We start from the raw sequence: 13,753 nt of genomic DNA, 5'->3' as shown, positions 1-13,753 counted from the left end.
CTATAGATTTAATGTTATTCCAATGAAAATTTCAACAAAGTGTTTGATTTGGTGGGATTTAGCAAACTGAACATTTTGCTGGTTGTAAAATAGTACATACAATAAGATTTCATTTTGTAAAAGGAAAACATGCACATTCACTGCAGGCATAAGTGGTCTGGAAAAAATTTTGGGTGGAGGGAGTATTTATTTTCTATCACTGTGTATCTAGCAGTGTAAAACAGCACCTATTTATTAACTTAAGGTTCTGTAAGTCAGAAGTCTGCCATGGTGTGGCTGAGTTTCCTGCACAGGATATCACAAGGCTAAAATCAAGATACGGACTGGGTTTAGTTCTTGTTTGGAAGCTCAGCAGGAACATCTGCTTACAGACATAATCTGTTTCTTGTTGGCAATTTTTTTTCCAGCTCCTTGGGGTTGTAGGACTGAGGTGCTACTTCCTTGCTGTCAACTGTGAGCTGTTCTCAATACTTACAAGCTGCGTACATTCCTTGCCATGGAACTCACTCCATCTTCAAACCAGCAATGGTGCAGTGAACCCTCCATGCTTCAAATCTCTGACTCCCTTTTTTGTGACCAGTCAGAGAAAACCCTGCTTTTAAAGAGCTCATGTGATTAGATCAGGCCTACCCAAATATTTTCCCTATTTTGAGGCCAGCTAGTTTGGTACCTTAATTACATCTGCAAATCCTCTCCCTGGCAGTGCCCAGTATTTGATTGAATAGCTGCAAGAAGGTGTGTATGTACCAGGGGCCTGGAATTTAGGTGGGAGATTGCATTTTAGAATTCTGCCAGTCACAGTGAGATTGCAAATATGCATATATGTGTGTATTTATATATTTTATAATTGTTTGACATTGACTTGTTGAATTTCAAATTCTTTATTAGGCATAATATTTGTTTTATGTCCTTGGTATACAACCTTACCAATAAATCATTTTTAAATAATAAAGGTGTTGAACATTATCAAATGCTTTCTCTGTGTCTATTAAAATGGTAGTATTATTTTCTCCACTAAACCAGAATTATAGTGAATTACATTGGTGGGTTTTCTGATATTAAACTGTCCTTTTGTTTATGGAACACAGTGTTTTATTACTTAAATGTTTTAAAAATTAAATGAAATTTAAACAAGGGGCAGGGTCCTTGTTTCTCCTAAAGGAATAGACATAACAGTATCTTTGAGTTCTTCAGTAGGAACTAAGGCCCCCATCCAGGTGGAGGATGGTAACTTCAGGCTGAGCACAAGATTCCTGAAGCACCGCCCTGTTACCTCACCACTAAACAATCAGGGGAAAGTCCACATATAGAGGAAGATGCAAAGATTCTGACCCTCTCCCCAAATGATTCTCCCTTTAAAAGGCTCATGGTTGAGCAGAATCTTCAGAGTTGGTTTTTGGACACAAGTCTACCTTCTCCCCATGTTATTTTTCTAAATAAAGGAAAATTTCCAGGAGCTTCCCTGGTGGCTCAGATGGTAAAGAATCTGCCTGCAATTCAAGAGACCTGGGTTTGATCCCTGGACTGGGAAGGTCCCCTGGAGAAGGGAATGGCTACCCACTTGAGTGTTCTTGCTTAGAGAATTCCATGGACAGAGGAGCCTGGCAGGTTACAGTCTATGGGATCACAAAGAGTCCGACACGACTGAGCAACTGTCACTTCCTTACCAAACAATACTTGCCTCTCAAATATTGACTTTTAAGCCACAAGCAGCCAAGCCTGAGTTTGGTAATGGTACGTGCCTCACCGCAGGAAGTTCTGTTTGACCTGTTTGTCACCACATTCCTCTCCACAAGATCGTAACTTGTGTACAAATAAATCCATTTGAGTCAGCCATCAGGCTCTGAGTCCAGGCTTCACCTGTTACATTCCTGTTGGGCACCTCCATCACTTCTCACACCCTTCTTGCAAAGACTGGGCTATTCCTTTCAAAGAAACTTTGATGTAACAGAAGATGATACTAGGGAACTTAAAACTGGATGTCAGATATATTGACTTGGAAATTGTGAGGCCCAAGTCTTGAGATTTGGGTGCTCTAGAGTGTTTTGGCAGAAAAGGCAATGGCACCCCACTCCAGTACTCTTGCCTGGCAAATCCCATGGACGGAGGAGCCTGGTAGGCTGCAGTCCATGGGGTCATGAAGAGTCGGACACGACTGAGCGACTTCACTTTCACTTTTCACTTTCATGCATTGGAAAAGGAAATGGTAACCCACTCCAGTGTTCTTGCCTGGAGAATCCCAGGGATGGGGGAGCCTGATGGGCTGCTGACTATGGGGTCGCACAGAGTTGGACACGACTGGAGCGACTTAGCAGCAGCAACAGCAGCAGAGTGTTCTAGTGTTCTGGTGTCAATAACACTTTCTTTAACTCTCCAACACCAACTGGGAGCCCTGCAATTCAATTCAGTTCAGATACTAACTGCCTGAAGTTAATGCAGACCCCACAACTTAAGGGCTCAGTGTTACAGGACGGCTCCCACATTAGAAGCCAGGTGCAAGTCCTGGGCCACCTGTACTTCTGACCAGCTGGCCCCACAGTTGCAGGAGAGAAAGTGGGGCATGAGAGGTCAGTCACATCTCAGGGCTTAGGGTAGTCCTGGGATTGGCTGCTGAATGTGGGTTCTTGGTTTTGAATTCTTGGAAAGAATTCAAGAGTAAGCCATAGTAAAGTGAAAGAAGGTTTATTCAGGGAGATGCAAACTCCACAGACAGAGTGTGGGCCATCTCAGAAGGTGAGAGACACCAGGGTACAGTGTTGTCAGTTTTTATAGGAGTGGGTAATTTCACAGGCTAATGAGTAGGAGGATTATTCCAACTGTTTTGGAAAAGGGATGGGGATTCCAAAGAATTAGGCCACCACCCACTTTTTGGCCTTTTATGGTTGGCCTGTCATGGTGCCTGTGGGTGTGTTATTTAGCTTGCTGATATATGACAATGGGCACATACTGAGCATATGTAAGCATATGTATGCTTAGCATATGAGGCTAAGTCGTGTCTGACTCTTTGCCACCCCACGCCAGGTAGTTGACTCAGGCACCGTCTTGGACCAATGTATGTGTTCAGTCACTAAATCAGGTCTGACTCTTTGCCATCCCATGGACTGCAGCACATCAGGCCTCCCTGTCCTTCACCATCTCCCAGAGTTTGCTCAAATTCATGTCCATTGAGTTGGTGATGCCATCCATCTCATCCTCTGTTGCCCTTTTTCTCCTGCCCTCAATTTTCCCAGCGTCAGGGTCTTTTCCAATGAGTCGGCTCTTCGCATCAGCTGGCCAAAGTATTGGAGCTTCAGTTTCAGCATCAGGCCTTCAGTGAATATTCAGGGTTGATTTCCTTTAGGATTGACTGGTTTAATCTTGGACCTAGTTAGTTCTAACCAGTTTATGTCATGTTCTCAACAGCAGCGTCATTTTTGTTAAGATTGTACCCTGTCCCCTTCCTGTCTCACCACCACTCCCTCTTAAATTTTGATTACTTGCTAGAACCCAAGAAGGCACTTTTCCTATGCTTATCAGTTTATTATGAGAGACACAACTCAGGAATGCTGAATTGCAGAGATGCCCAAGGCAAGATCTGAGGGAATGGGGAGTGAGGGGTGGCTGCTGGGAGCTGCTACTGCCCTCTCTGTGCACACAACTCTCACAGTTTTCCCCCGTATTCACCATCTCACCATCAAAACTTGTTGTTCAAGAGTTTTTATAGAGTTTAATCTTCACCTCCCTCCCTTCCCCACTATAGACACACCATTTGGTCCTCTGGTGACCAGCTCCATTAGAGGCAATCTAGGGCCCCCACCCAGAGTCACCTTTTTAACAAAAACTCAAGTGTGATCAAAAGGAGCTCACACCTTTTGTTAATGAATGGCAAAAGACACTCTCATGGCTCAGGGAAGTACAAGGGTTTTAGGAACTCTGTGCCAGAAACAGGGGGCAAAGACCAAATATATTTCATATTGCTGTAGGAAGGGGGACCCCTTCCAGAGCCCAAGAGTGGGCTCTTGTCTAACACTCAGAAGTGAATTGTCTAAGGGGAAACACATGCTGACAAAGCAAAAGACTTTATTAGAAAAGGGTGCCCGGACGGAGAACAGTAGGGTAAGGGAATCCAGGAGAGTTGCTTGCCAAGTGGCTCACAGTCTCTGGTTTTTTGGTGATGGGATTAGTTTCCAGGCTGTCTTTGGCCTATCATTCTGACTCACGGTGCTTCCTGGTGGTGCACGCATTGCAGGGATTGAAGTGTCTCCTGCTTTGGCAGGCAAATTCTTTATCACTGAGCCACCAAGGAAGTCCTTATTTAGTTTTCAATATTTAAAATTTGGAGACTTCGGCTTTCTCTTAAAACATGAGGAGGGACCATGATACTAGTGCATTGGCACCAGTTGTCTGGAGGTAAACAGAGCTGTCTTTGGAGGCAGACCTGCCCTCTCCAGTTGATCATGGTCCCCTCCCCGTCCCGTAGCCTTCCTGACCCCAGGAGACTAATACCATCTACACCTGGGTTTTCTATTTGAATAACTCTGGGTTCATCAAGTGTTCCTGAAACAGAGGAGCAGCTAAGGGAAAGATGAGTTCAAGCTCCCACTTTTGGCAACACAGCTAGTCTCAAAATACCTTTGGAGTCCCTTTCCCATAATAGTCAATTTAAAGATTTTTTTCCCTCATGTGTGCCGTCAGGGAGGGGGCCAGTGGAAGTCCTAGGAATCCCTTTTGGAACACAGGCCACCACATTTCCCCTGGTATACATGTCAATGACAGACTGGTAGTATAAATACTTATAATATGTAGGTAACATTCTGTCTTCATACCATCACTGTGTTTTCATTTTGTAAGTTCCATGTTTAGGGCGTTGGGTGTTTCTAACTTAGCAGGTGGCACCGGTGGCAAGAAATATTTCTCCATCATGTAGACTGTTTCTGAACTCTTCCCATTGCCACTTGGGGTAACATGTACTTCCACACTTCTTTTGTGAGTGTTCTGCTCGAGACTTTTGGCTGTTGAATTCCTTTGTTAATAGCCGTAAAAATATCATGGTGGAAATTTTCAACATCACTAAAGAGCTCATGGCAATAGGGAAAAAAAAAAAAAAAAAGGTGCCTTTTTCATGGATGTTTCAGAGTGGACTAAAAGGAAAAAAAAAAAAAAAACAAATTCGAATTCCTCAGAGAACTGACTGTGTTGAAATGTTTACAGAAGGTCAAGGAGTTCTTTCCCCTGGCCCTGAGTGGAGACGTGAAGCTGCGGCCGCGGTGACGCGAGGCCGGCCTTTCCTTCCAGCCTTGTTTATTCTGGAAATAACTCTGGAAAAGGCCTCATATGGTTCCCCAGAGACCTGGAGGTGGGCCTGTGTCAGTTCATGACAAACCCTAACAAACCGTTCCTCTGAATCGTTGAGCAAAATGTACAAAAAAGATCTTTCTTAGAACTTCCAGACAGACCTAAGGGACTAGAAACGAACTTGAAAGTGTAAGGAAGTCAGAGGACGGAGCTAGACCGAAAAAACACACTTAACCCAACTTTACAACTGTGTTAGACAGTGGAATTTTACACAGTCACTGAAATCCAAGGGTTTGAAGTGGATTTTGAAATGCTTATTTTCATCCATTTCTAGCTCCGTAATGAAGTCATTCCTTGAGGACCGGGCCAGCTGTCCCTTCTCTGCGGATCTCTGTCTTTTGAGACTCTTCTCCCTCCACCCCCAATTGGCAGCTTGTCTTTTACACCCGGTGCCTGCCCCGGGCCTGGTAGGAGGGCAGCACCCTTGGCTGTTGGATAAACAGAACTTTACATCCAATGGAACTCTCAAGAATGATGAAGGGATGGATGGTCACGAACAAGTCTGTCCCCAGGAGAGCCTAATACATGCTATTGATCATTAATATGATTTCTTGCTATAAAATCCTTAAATTTTTTTAAATTGAAGTATGGTTGACTTACAATATTGTGTTAGTTTCAGGTGTATAGCAAAGTGATTCAGTTATACATATACACCTATTCTTTATCAGATTCTTTCCCATGATAAGTTATAGTTGTTGTTCAGTTGCCAACTCGTGTCTGACTCTGCAGCTCTGTGGACTACAGCACACCAGGCTTCCTGTCCTTCACCATCTCCCAGAGTTTGCTCAAACTCATGTACGTTGCGTCAGTGATGCTATCCAACCATCTCATCCTCTGCCACCCCTTCTCCTTTTGCTTCAATCTTTCCCAGCATCAGGGTCTTTTCCAATGAGTTGGCTCCTCACATCAGGTGGCCAAAGTATTGGAACTTCAGCTTCAGCATCAGTCCTTCCAGTGAATACTCAGGGTTGATTTCCTTTAGGATTGACTGGTTTGATCTCCTTGCTGTCTAAGGGACTCTCAAGAGTCTTCTCTACCTCCATAAGTTAATGTTATTATATAATGTTAGTATAAGATATTGAATATAGTTCCCTGTGCTATATAGTAGGTCTTTGTTGTTTATCTATTTTATATATAGTAGTGTATATATATTAATCCCAAACTCCTAATTTACCCCTCCTTCCTCTTTCCCCTTTGGTAACCAAGATAATTTTCTATGTCTGTGGAAAAAACCTAAGTGTCCATCAATGGATGAATGAATAAAGAAGATGTGGTATATATATAATGGAATATTACTTGGGCATAAACAAGAATGAAATAATGCCATTGGCAGCAATATGGATGGGTTTAGAGATAAGCATATGAAATGAAGTAAGTCAAGACAGAGAAAGACAATATCATATATTACTTATTTGTGGAGTCTAAAAACTGATACAAATGAACTTATTATTTAAAATCATTTTAACTCAAAGGCACTCTGACTCATAAAGCCCTTGTAAGAGTGGGACTGGTCCTCCAGGAGTCGCTGAGGTCACTGTGGGCGCCTGCTGCTTTCGTTCCTCTCCTTTTCTCTCATTATTTTGATCGTCATATATTACTTATTTGTGGAGTCTAAAAACTGATACAAATGAACTTATTATTTAAAATCATTTTAACTCAAAGGCACTCTGACTCATAAAGCACTTATAACAGTGGGACTGGTCCTCCAGGAGTCGCTGAGGTCACTGTGGACACCTGCTGCTTTCGTTCCTCTCCTTTTCTCTCATTATTTTGATCAGTCTCTGTCCTCTTCCCACCTTCTTCTCTCTCAGAGCCAGGTCTTAAGACTTGGTGTAGGGTTAGCTGGGCTTCTCAGGTGGCACTAGTGGTAAAGAATGTGCCTGCCAATGCAGGAAACACAGGAGACATGGGTTCGATCCCTGGGTGGGGAAGATCCCCAGGCATAGGAAATTGCAGCCTGCTCCAGTATTTTTGCCTGGAAAATCCCATGGACAGTGGAGCCTGGGAGGCTACAGTCCATGGGGTTGAAAAGGAGTTGGACACAACTGAGAGGCTGAGCACCCATGCATGTAGGGGTAGGTGACCCAAAGTACGTCAACCTTACTTCTTCCTCAAGATTTTCCAAGCTGGGTGGGTCTGAGAGGGTATATCAATTTTCCTCCATGCTTTTGGAGTTACTAGGATGTGGGACTGGAAGCTGCTGGCAACCACAGCTCCTGCTACATGTAGAGAGAGGATCAGTAGAGAGACAAGATTTAAGCAGCTTCAAAGCCAGGCGGTCTGACTGATGGCTCGGTAGGTGAGAGTGAGGGGACATTCAGGGGGCATCAGAAGCCATGGATCCTGTCTGCCTCTAAAGATAAACTCCATTCTTGCCTTCTGCATTGTGCTTACCTCAGGCTGCCCAGACATCCTCTTACTAAGCTAGTTTGAATTCAGTTTGCATCACTGACAATGGGAAGAGTCTTGAAAGTACCACTAGGAAAGCCATAGTGGACTCCCCGTTGTCATCTGAAAATGCAGGCCAAACTTCAATGTTCATTAAAAAAATTATTTCAAACTTGAAAGTGCACATTTTGGTCTATGTGAGGATTTGTCCATTTTAGGGTTTTGGTGGCTTTAAAACTTTTTGTTGGTTCTCTTCTCACTTTTTTTAACATTCAGTTTCTTTCCCAAACACAAAATACTTTCTGAAAGTGCTGGAACAACACAACCATGACGAAATGAGCATTTGAGTATTTACTGTACCAGGCGACTGAGCGACTTCACTTTCACTTTTCACTTTTATGCATTGGAGAAGGAAATGGCAACCCACTCCAGTGTTCTTGCCTGGAGAATCCCAGGGACAGGGGAGCCTGGTGGGCTGCCGTCTATGGGGTCACACGGAGTCGGACACGACTGAAGCGACTTAGCAGCAGCAGCAGCAGCAGCAGGTGCCACTCTATTTGTATTAACACTTTTCACCCTCATGAAAGCCTATGAAACATAGTGTCACTTTCCCCATTTAACAGATGAGGCACAGAATGATTAAGCAGTTAACCCTGGGATCACTCAGCTAAGTTAGTGGCAGAGAGAAGGCTTGCACACAAATTTGTAAGTTCAGAGGTAGAGCTCTTTTTGTATTGAAAACCATTGATTTTGTTCAGTTATGATGATCGTATTTAAAACTGAATTATAAATTTCTAAGTTTTGGAAATAATTTTGTGCTGTTTTTCAAGGCAATGAAAAAGCTACAAATGTCCTTCAGTTCAGTTTAGTTCAGTTGCTCAGTCGTGTCTGACTCTTTGTGACCCCATGAATCGCAGCACGCCAGGCCTCCCTGTCCATCACCAACTCCTGGAGTTTACCCAAACTCATGTCCATCGAGTCGATGATGCCATCCAGCCATCTCATCCTCTGTCGTCCCCTTCTCCTCCTGCCCCCAATCCCTCCCAGCCTCAGGGTCTTTTCCAATGAGTCAACTCTTCGCATGAGGTGGCCAAAGTACTGGAGTTTCAGCTTTAGCATCATTCCTTCCAAAGAAATCCCAGGGCTGATCTCCTTCAGAATGGACTGGTTGGATCTCCTTGCAGTCCAAGGGACTCTCAAGAGTTTTCTTTAAAGGTATTCAACTCTATAACTTGAACTCACACATTTAAAAAAATATATGCATTTATTTATTTGGCTGCTCTTTGTCTTAGTTGCGGCATGTGGGATCTCTAGTTGCAACATGTGAACTCTTAATTGCGGCATGTGGGATCTAGTTCCCCTACCAGGGATCAAGCCTGGGCTCCCTGCACTAGGAACTCAGAGTCTTAGCCACCAGACCACCAGGGAAGTCCCTGAACTGGTGTATTAAGAGACTCTAGCCCACAGAGGTTTTCCTCTGCTTTTCTGTGGTAGAGGTACATTCCCACTTCTGTACCAGCTGGACCATCCTATGGATGGATCTTCATGTAAGTACTGACTTCACCAAAAAACCAAACTGGTAGCAGTCTGATCATGAGGAATGAGTCTGAAATGGAAGAGGGGAATGTTGGAAGTCCCCAGGTCTCCTTTCAGTTCTTCACAGCATTGTATCACCACCCCTCATGCATTTGGTGAGTAAGGAACCTCATCTCTCTGGCCAGCTTTTCATCCTGCAATGGCATACAATGGATGAATAGAAATGGTTAAAATGTTCAGCCCCATTTGCTAATGTCCCAGAAGCACATCGAAAGCAGGAAAAGTTCAACCAAGGTTCATCCCTCTGTCATTCCAGTGAAACATTTCACACAGTTGCTGGGGAATTAGGTTGAAACCCATAGTTGTCATCCGGGGACTTTGGTGAAGTGTTCATTTCTTACCTGTTACCATTTCCTTTTTGAGCAACTGCGAAAACAGTGATCTCCTTAAGTCTCGAGCAGAAGGGAAGAGGGGACTCAAACACCCTTGACCCTCTCATTTCCTGTGAGATTGTGAAACAAAAAAGGTAAACATTTAAGGGGATGTGGTAACTGGGAACAATTGTCCCCATTGTGGAAGGAATACTGGTTTCTTTTTTACACAAACTCTTCCTAGTGGAAAGGCTGAACCGAAGAAGTCAGCTCTGCCACGGGCCCTAGAGGTTGCCCGGATTCACAGGGAGAAAATCCAGGGAGATTTGCTTTGTGGGAAGTGTGTAGACTTTGAAGGGGTTGGGCTACAGCGTCCTTGGGTCACATAAAACAGTTGTCTTTAAAGAAAGTCCTTCCGAGTGCTTCAGGCCTGGCATCCTTCTATGAGGATCCGCATCACTCAATAACCTCATTACTGAGAGTCTGAAACTTGGGTGACCGTGCTGTAATCCGAGACCCCTTGCTCAGAAGCCCTTGGCAGCTCTCTGACTTTCTTCCTTTTTAGATTTCCCTACTGAGAGCCCTTCACAGAACAAGGTCATGGTGATCTATGGCAGTGGCTCACGCCAGGCCTCTCCAGGCCTCCTTGGCCAAGACACAAGAGTCTTTTTGCAAAATCTCAGGATGGTTCCGTGATGGAGGGCAAAGGGCTCCAGCAGAACCAATTCAGCAGTGTCCCTTGGTCTTTATTTTTTAATTATTTGACTGAAAGAATTCCATAGGGACTTCCCTGGTGGTCCAGTGGTTAAGACTCCTCATTTCCAATGCACAGGACATGGGTTTGATCCCTGGTCTGGGAATTAAGATCTGACATGCTGTGTGGCATGGTACCCCTGTCCCCCAAAATAAATAAAAGTAAAAAAAAAAAAAAGACTTCCTTGGTGGCTTAGAGAATCTGAGTTAAAGAATCTGCCTGCAACTGCAGGAGAACTGAGTTCAATTCTTGGGTCAGAACTGAGTTCTGGAGAAAGGAGTGGTTACTCACTCCAGTATAATTGCCTGGAGAACCCCATGGACAGAGGAGTCTGGTGGGCTATAATCCATGGGGTCACAAAGAGTCAGACACGACTGAGTGACTACACACTTAACTTCAAAAAAGAAAAAAAGAGTTCCATAACTACAGGGAAAGACTTCTTTGGGGTCAGGGTGAACTATTTTTTTGTTCATTCAGCAAATTCTTACTCAGGAATTACTGTGTGTGTGTGCGTGTGTGTGTGTGTGTGTTTCTGCCCCAGGTTCTACCATTTTATCTTTGACTTTGGTTCTTGACACAGAGCTCCTAAAAACCCTTGTAATTTTCTGAGTGAGAGAAGCACCTTTTGTTCTTAAGAGGTAGCTCCTGGATGGCTCCAGGATAGGGATCAGTCACCAGAAGACCAAGCCATGATTAGAAGCTTGGCACCTTCAGCATCGCCTCCCATTCTCTAGAGAAGAGAGAGGAGCTGGAAAATGACTTAAGGATCCATCGTGCTGCCATGATGGAGTCTCCATAAGAATCCCCAAAGTACAGGGTTCAGAGAGCTTCCTGTTGGTGAACACATCCCCCGACCAGGATGGTGACACACTCACCCCCAACTCCATGGGCACAGTAGGTTCCTGGGCTGGGGACCTTTGGGACCTTGTGTACTTCTTCACTTGTACACGTTATCCTTTTCTGTATAATAAACCAATAAATGTTAGTGTTTTCTTAAGATCTATGGGTCGTTCTAGCATCTGCTCAAATCCAAGAAGGGGAGTGTAGGAATCCTGATTCATAACCAGCCAGTCAGAAGCACAGATGACAACCTGGATTTGCAGCTGGTGACTGGAGTGGGGGATGTCTTGTGGGACTGAGCCTTTGCCCTTTGGGACAGAACAGAACCGAGTTGAATCATAGAACATGCAGTTGGTGTCTGCAGGAGGGCTGGACTATTGTCTGGTGTGGGAAAACCCACACACATCTGGTGTCAGGAGTGAAGACTTGAGAGTAGGGGAAAATAGTGTGGTTTTCCTAAACAACCTGGAATTGCCCTAATCTCTGGGCATACAATATTGCTGAAGCTGAAGCTCCAATAATCTGGCCACCTGATGTGAAGAGCCAACTGATTAGAAAGGACCCTGATGCTAGGAAAGATGGAAGGCAAAAGGAAAAGGGGGTGGCAGAGGATGAGATGGTTAGGTAGCATCATTGACTCAGTGAGCATAAATTTGAGCAAACTCCAGTAGATAGTAGAGAACAGAGTTGCCTGGTGTGCTGCAGTCCGTGGAGTCGAAGAGAGCTGGACATGACTCAGTGACTAAAAAACAATAACTGGGCATACAGTAGTGACCAAGTCAGACAATGTGTTCAGACTCATAGAATTTATAAGAAAATGGCCAGTAACAATTAAAGTTTGATAAATACTTTGATGGGTAAACTCCAGGAGATAGTGAAAGACAGGGAAGCCTGGAGTGCTGCAGTTCATGGTGTCACAAAGAGTCGGACACAACTTAGCAACTGAACAACAACAGCAGCGATGGGCCAAGTTGGGGGTCATGCAAAAATTCCCAAGGAGAGTTTCTGTCCTGGGTTTTTGGTTGGGAAAGGCAAAAAGAAGGAATGATTCATCCAGACCAGGGAAGGTCTCCCTCCTACTGTCTGATTTCTTCTAGACTGACTTCTTTGAGGTGGTGAATGAACTCCTTTAAGACATATATTTAAGAGAAAATAATACGATGCCTTATTTATTTAAATTTTTGATATATTTTTACTAACCACACAGATCTACTGAAAAGTTGCAAATACAGTAGAAAAAAACTTTGTTCCTGAGCTATTTAAGAGTAAGTTGCCAACCTGATGACCCATCAAAACCAAATACGTCAGCTGGTACTTCTACAAACAAGGACATGCTCCTCCATAACTGCCATCAACCATCAGCACCAGGAAATTAGCTGCGACTCATCACCATCACCATACTCTCAGACACCACTTGAGTTTGTCAGTTGTTCCAAGAATGGCCTTTATGGTGGAAGGATCCAGTTCACGGTCATGTACTGATTGTGTCATATACCCTTCCTCACTGTTTCCTTGACCTTTGTGACCTTGTTATTTTTGAAGAGAATGGGACAGTTGTTTTGTAGACTCTTCCTGCACTTTCATTTGTCTGATGTTTCCTCATTCATCTATGTGAGTGTGCTCAGTCGTGTCCGACTCTTTGCATCCCCAAGGACTGTAATCCGCCAGGCTCTTCTGTCCACAGGATTTTTCCAGGCACAAACACTGAAGTGGGTTGTCACTCCCTTCTTTGGGGAATCTTCATGACCCAGGGATTGAACCCATATCTCTTAACGTCTCTTACATTAGCAGGCAGATTCTTTACCACTGCACTACCCAGGAAACCTGATATTTCCTCATGGTTAGATTTAAATTGTGCATCTTTAGCAGACACAGCTCAGAGGTGAGGTTGTGTTCTTTATGGCATTATCACGCGTGGTGCAGGGTTGTGAATTGTTCCATCATTAGATAAAATGGCATTTGCTAGGCTTCTTCACCAGGAAACCACTCTTTTGCTCTCTGTGATTAATATGTATTTTTTAAAATTATGTTTATTTATTTATTTATTTGGCTGTGCCAGGCCCTACTTTGAAGCTGCAGCATGAAAACTCCCAGTTGCAGCATGTGAATCCAGTTCTCTGACCAGGGATGGAACCAGAGATGGAACCAGGGATGGAAGCCAGGCCCCCGCACCCACTTGCTGGGAGCTTGGAGTCCCAGCCACTGGACCACCAGGGAAGTCTCAATATATATTTTGAGGGAGGAACTGAAAACATCCCATTTCTTATCAAGTCCTTAATTCAGTATGGATTCATGATTTTCTGTTTTATTCAATGGGTTATGTATGTACTCAGTCTCTCAGTTGTGTCTGACTCTCTGTGGCCCCGTGGACTGTAGCCCATCAGGCTCCTCTGTCCATGGGGTTTTCCAGGCAAGAATACTGGAGTGGGTTGCCCAGGGATCAAACCTGAGTCTCTTGCATCTCCTGCATTGGCAGGTAGATTCTTTACCCCCCCAGTGACACCTGGGAAGCCCTCAATGGGTTGTAATC

The sequence above is a fragment of the Bos indicus genome, chromosome 16 (assembly GCF_029378745.1).
Source record: "Bos indicus isolate NIAB-ARS_2022 breed Sahiwal x Tharparkar chromosome 16, NIAB-ARS_B.indTharparkar_mat_pri_1.0, whole genome shotgun sequence".
In the NCBI taxonomy this organism is placed as follows: Eukaryota; Metazoa; Chordata; class Mammalia; order Artiodactyla; family Bovidae; genus Bos; species Bos indicus.
The sequence above is the reverse complement of the archived record's forward strand: the minus strand, read 5'-3'. Positions refer to the sequence as shown.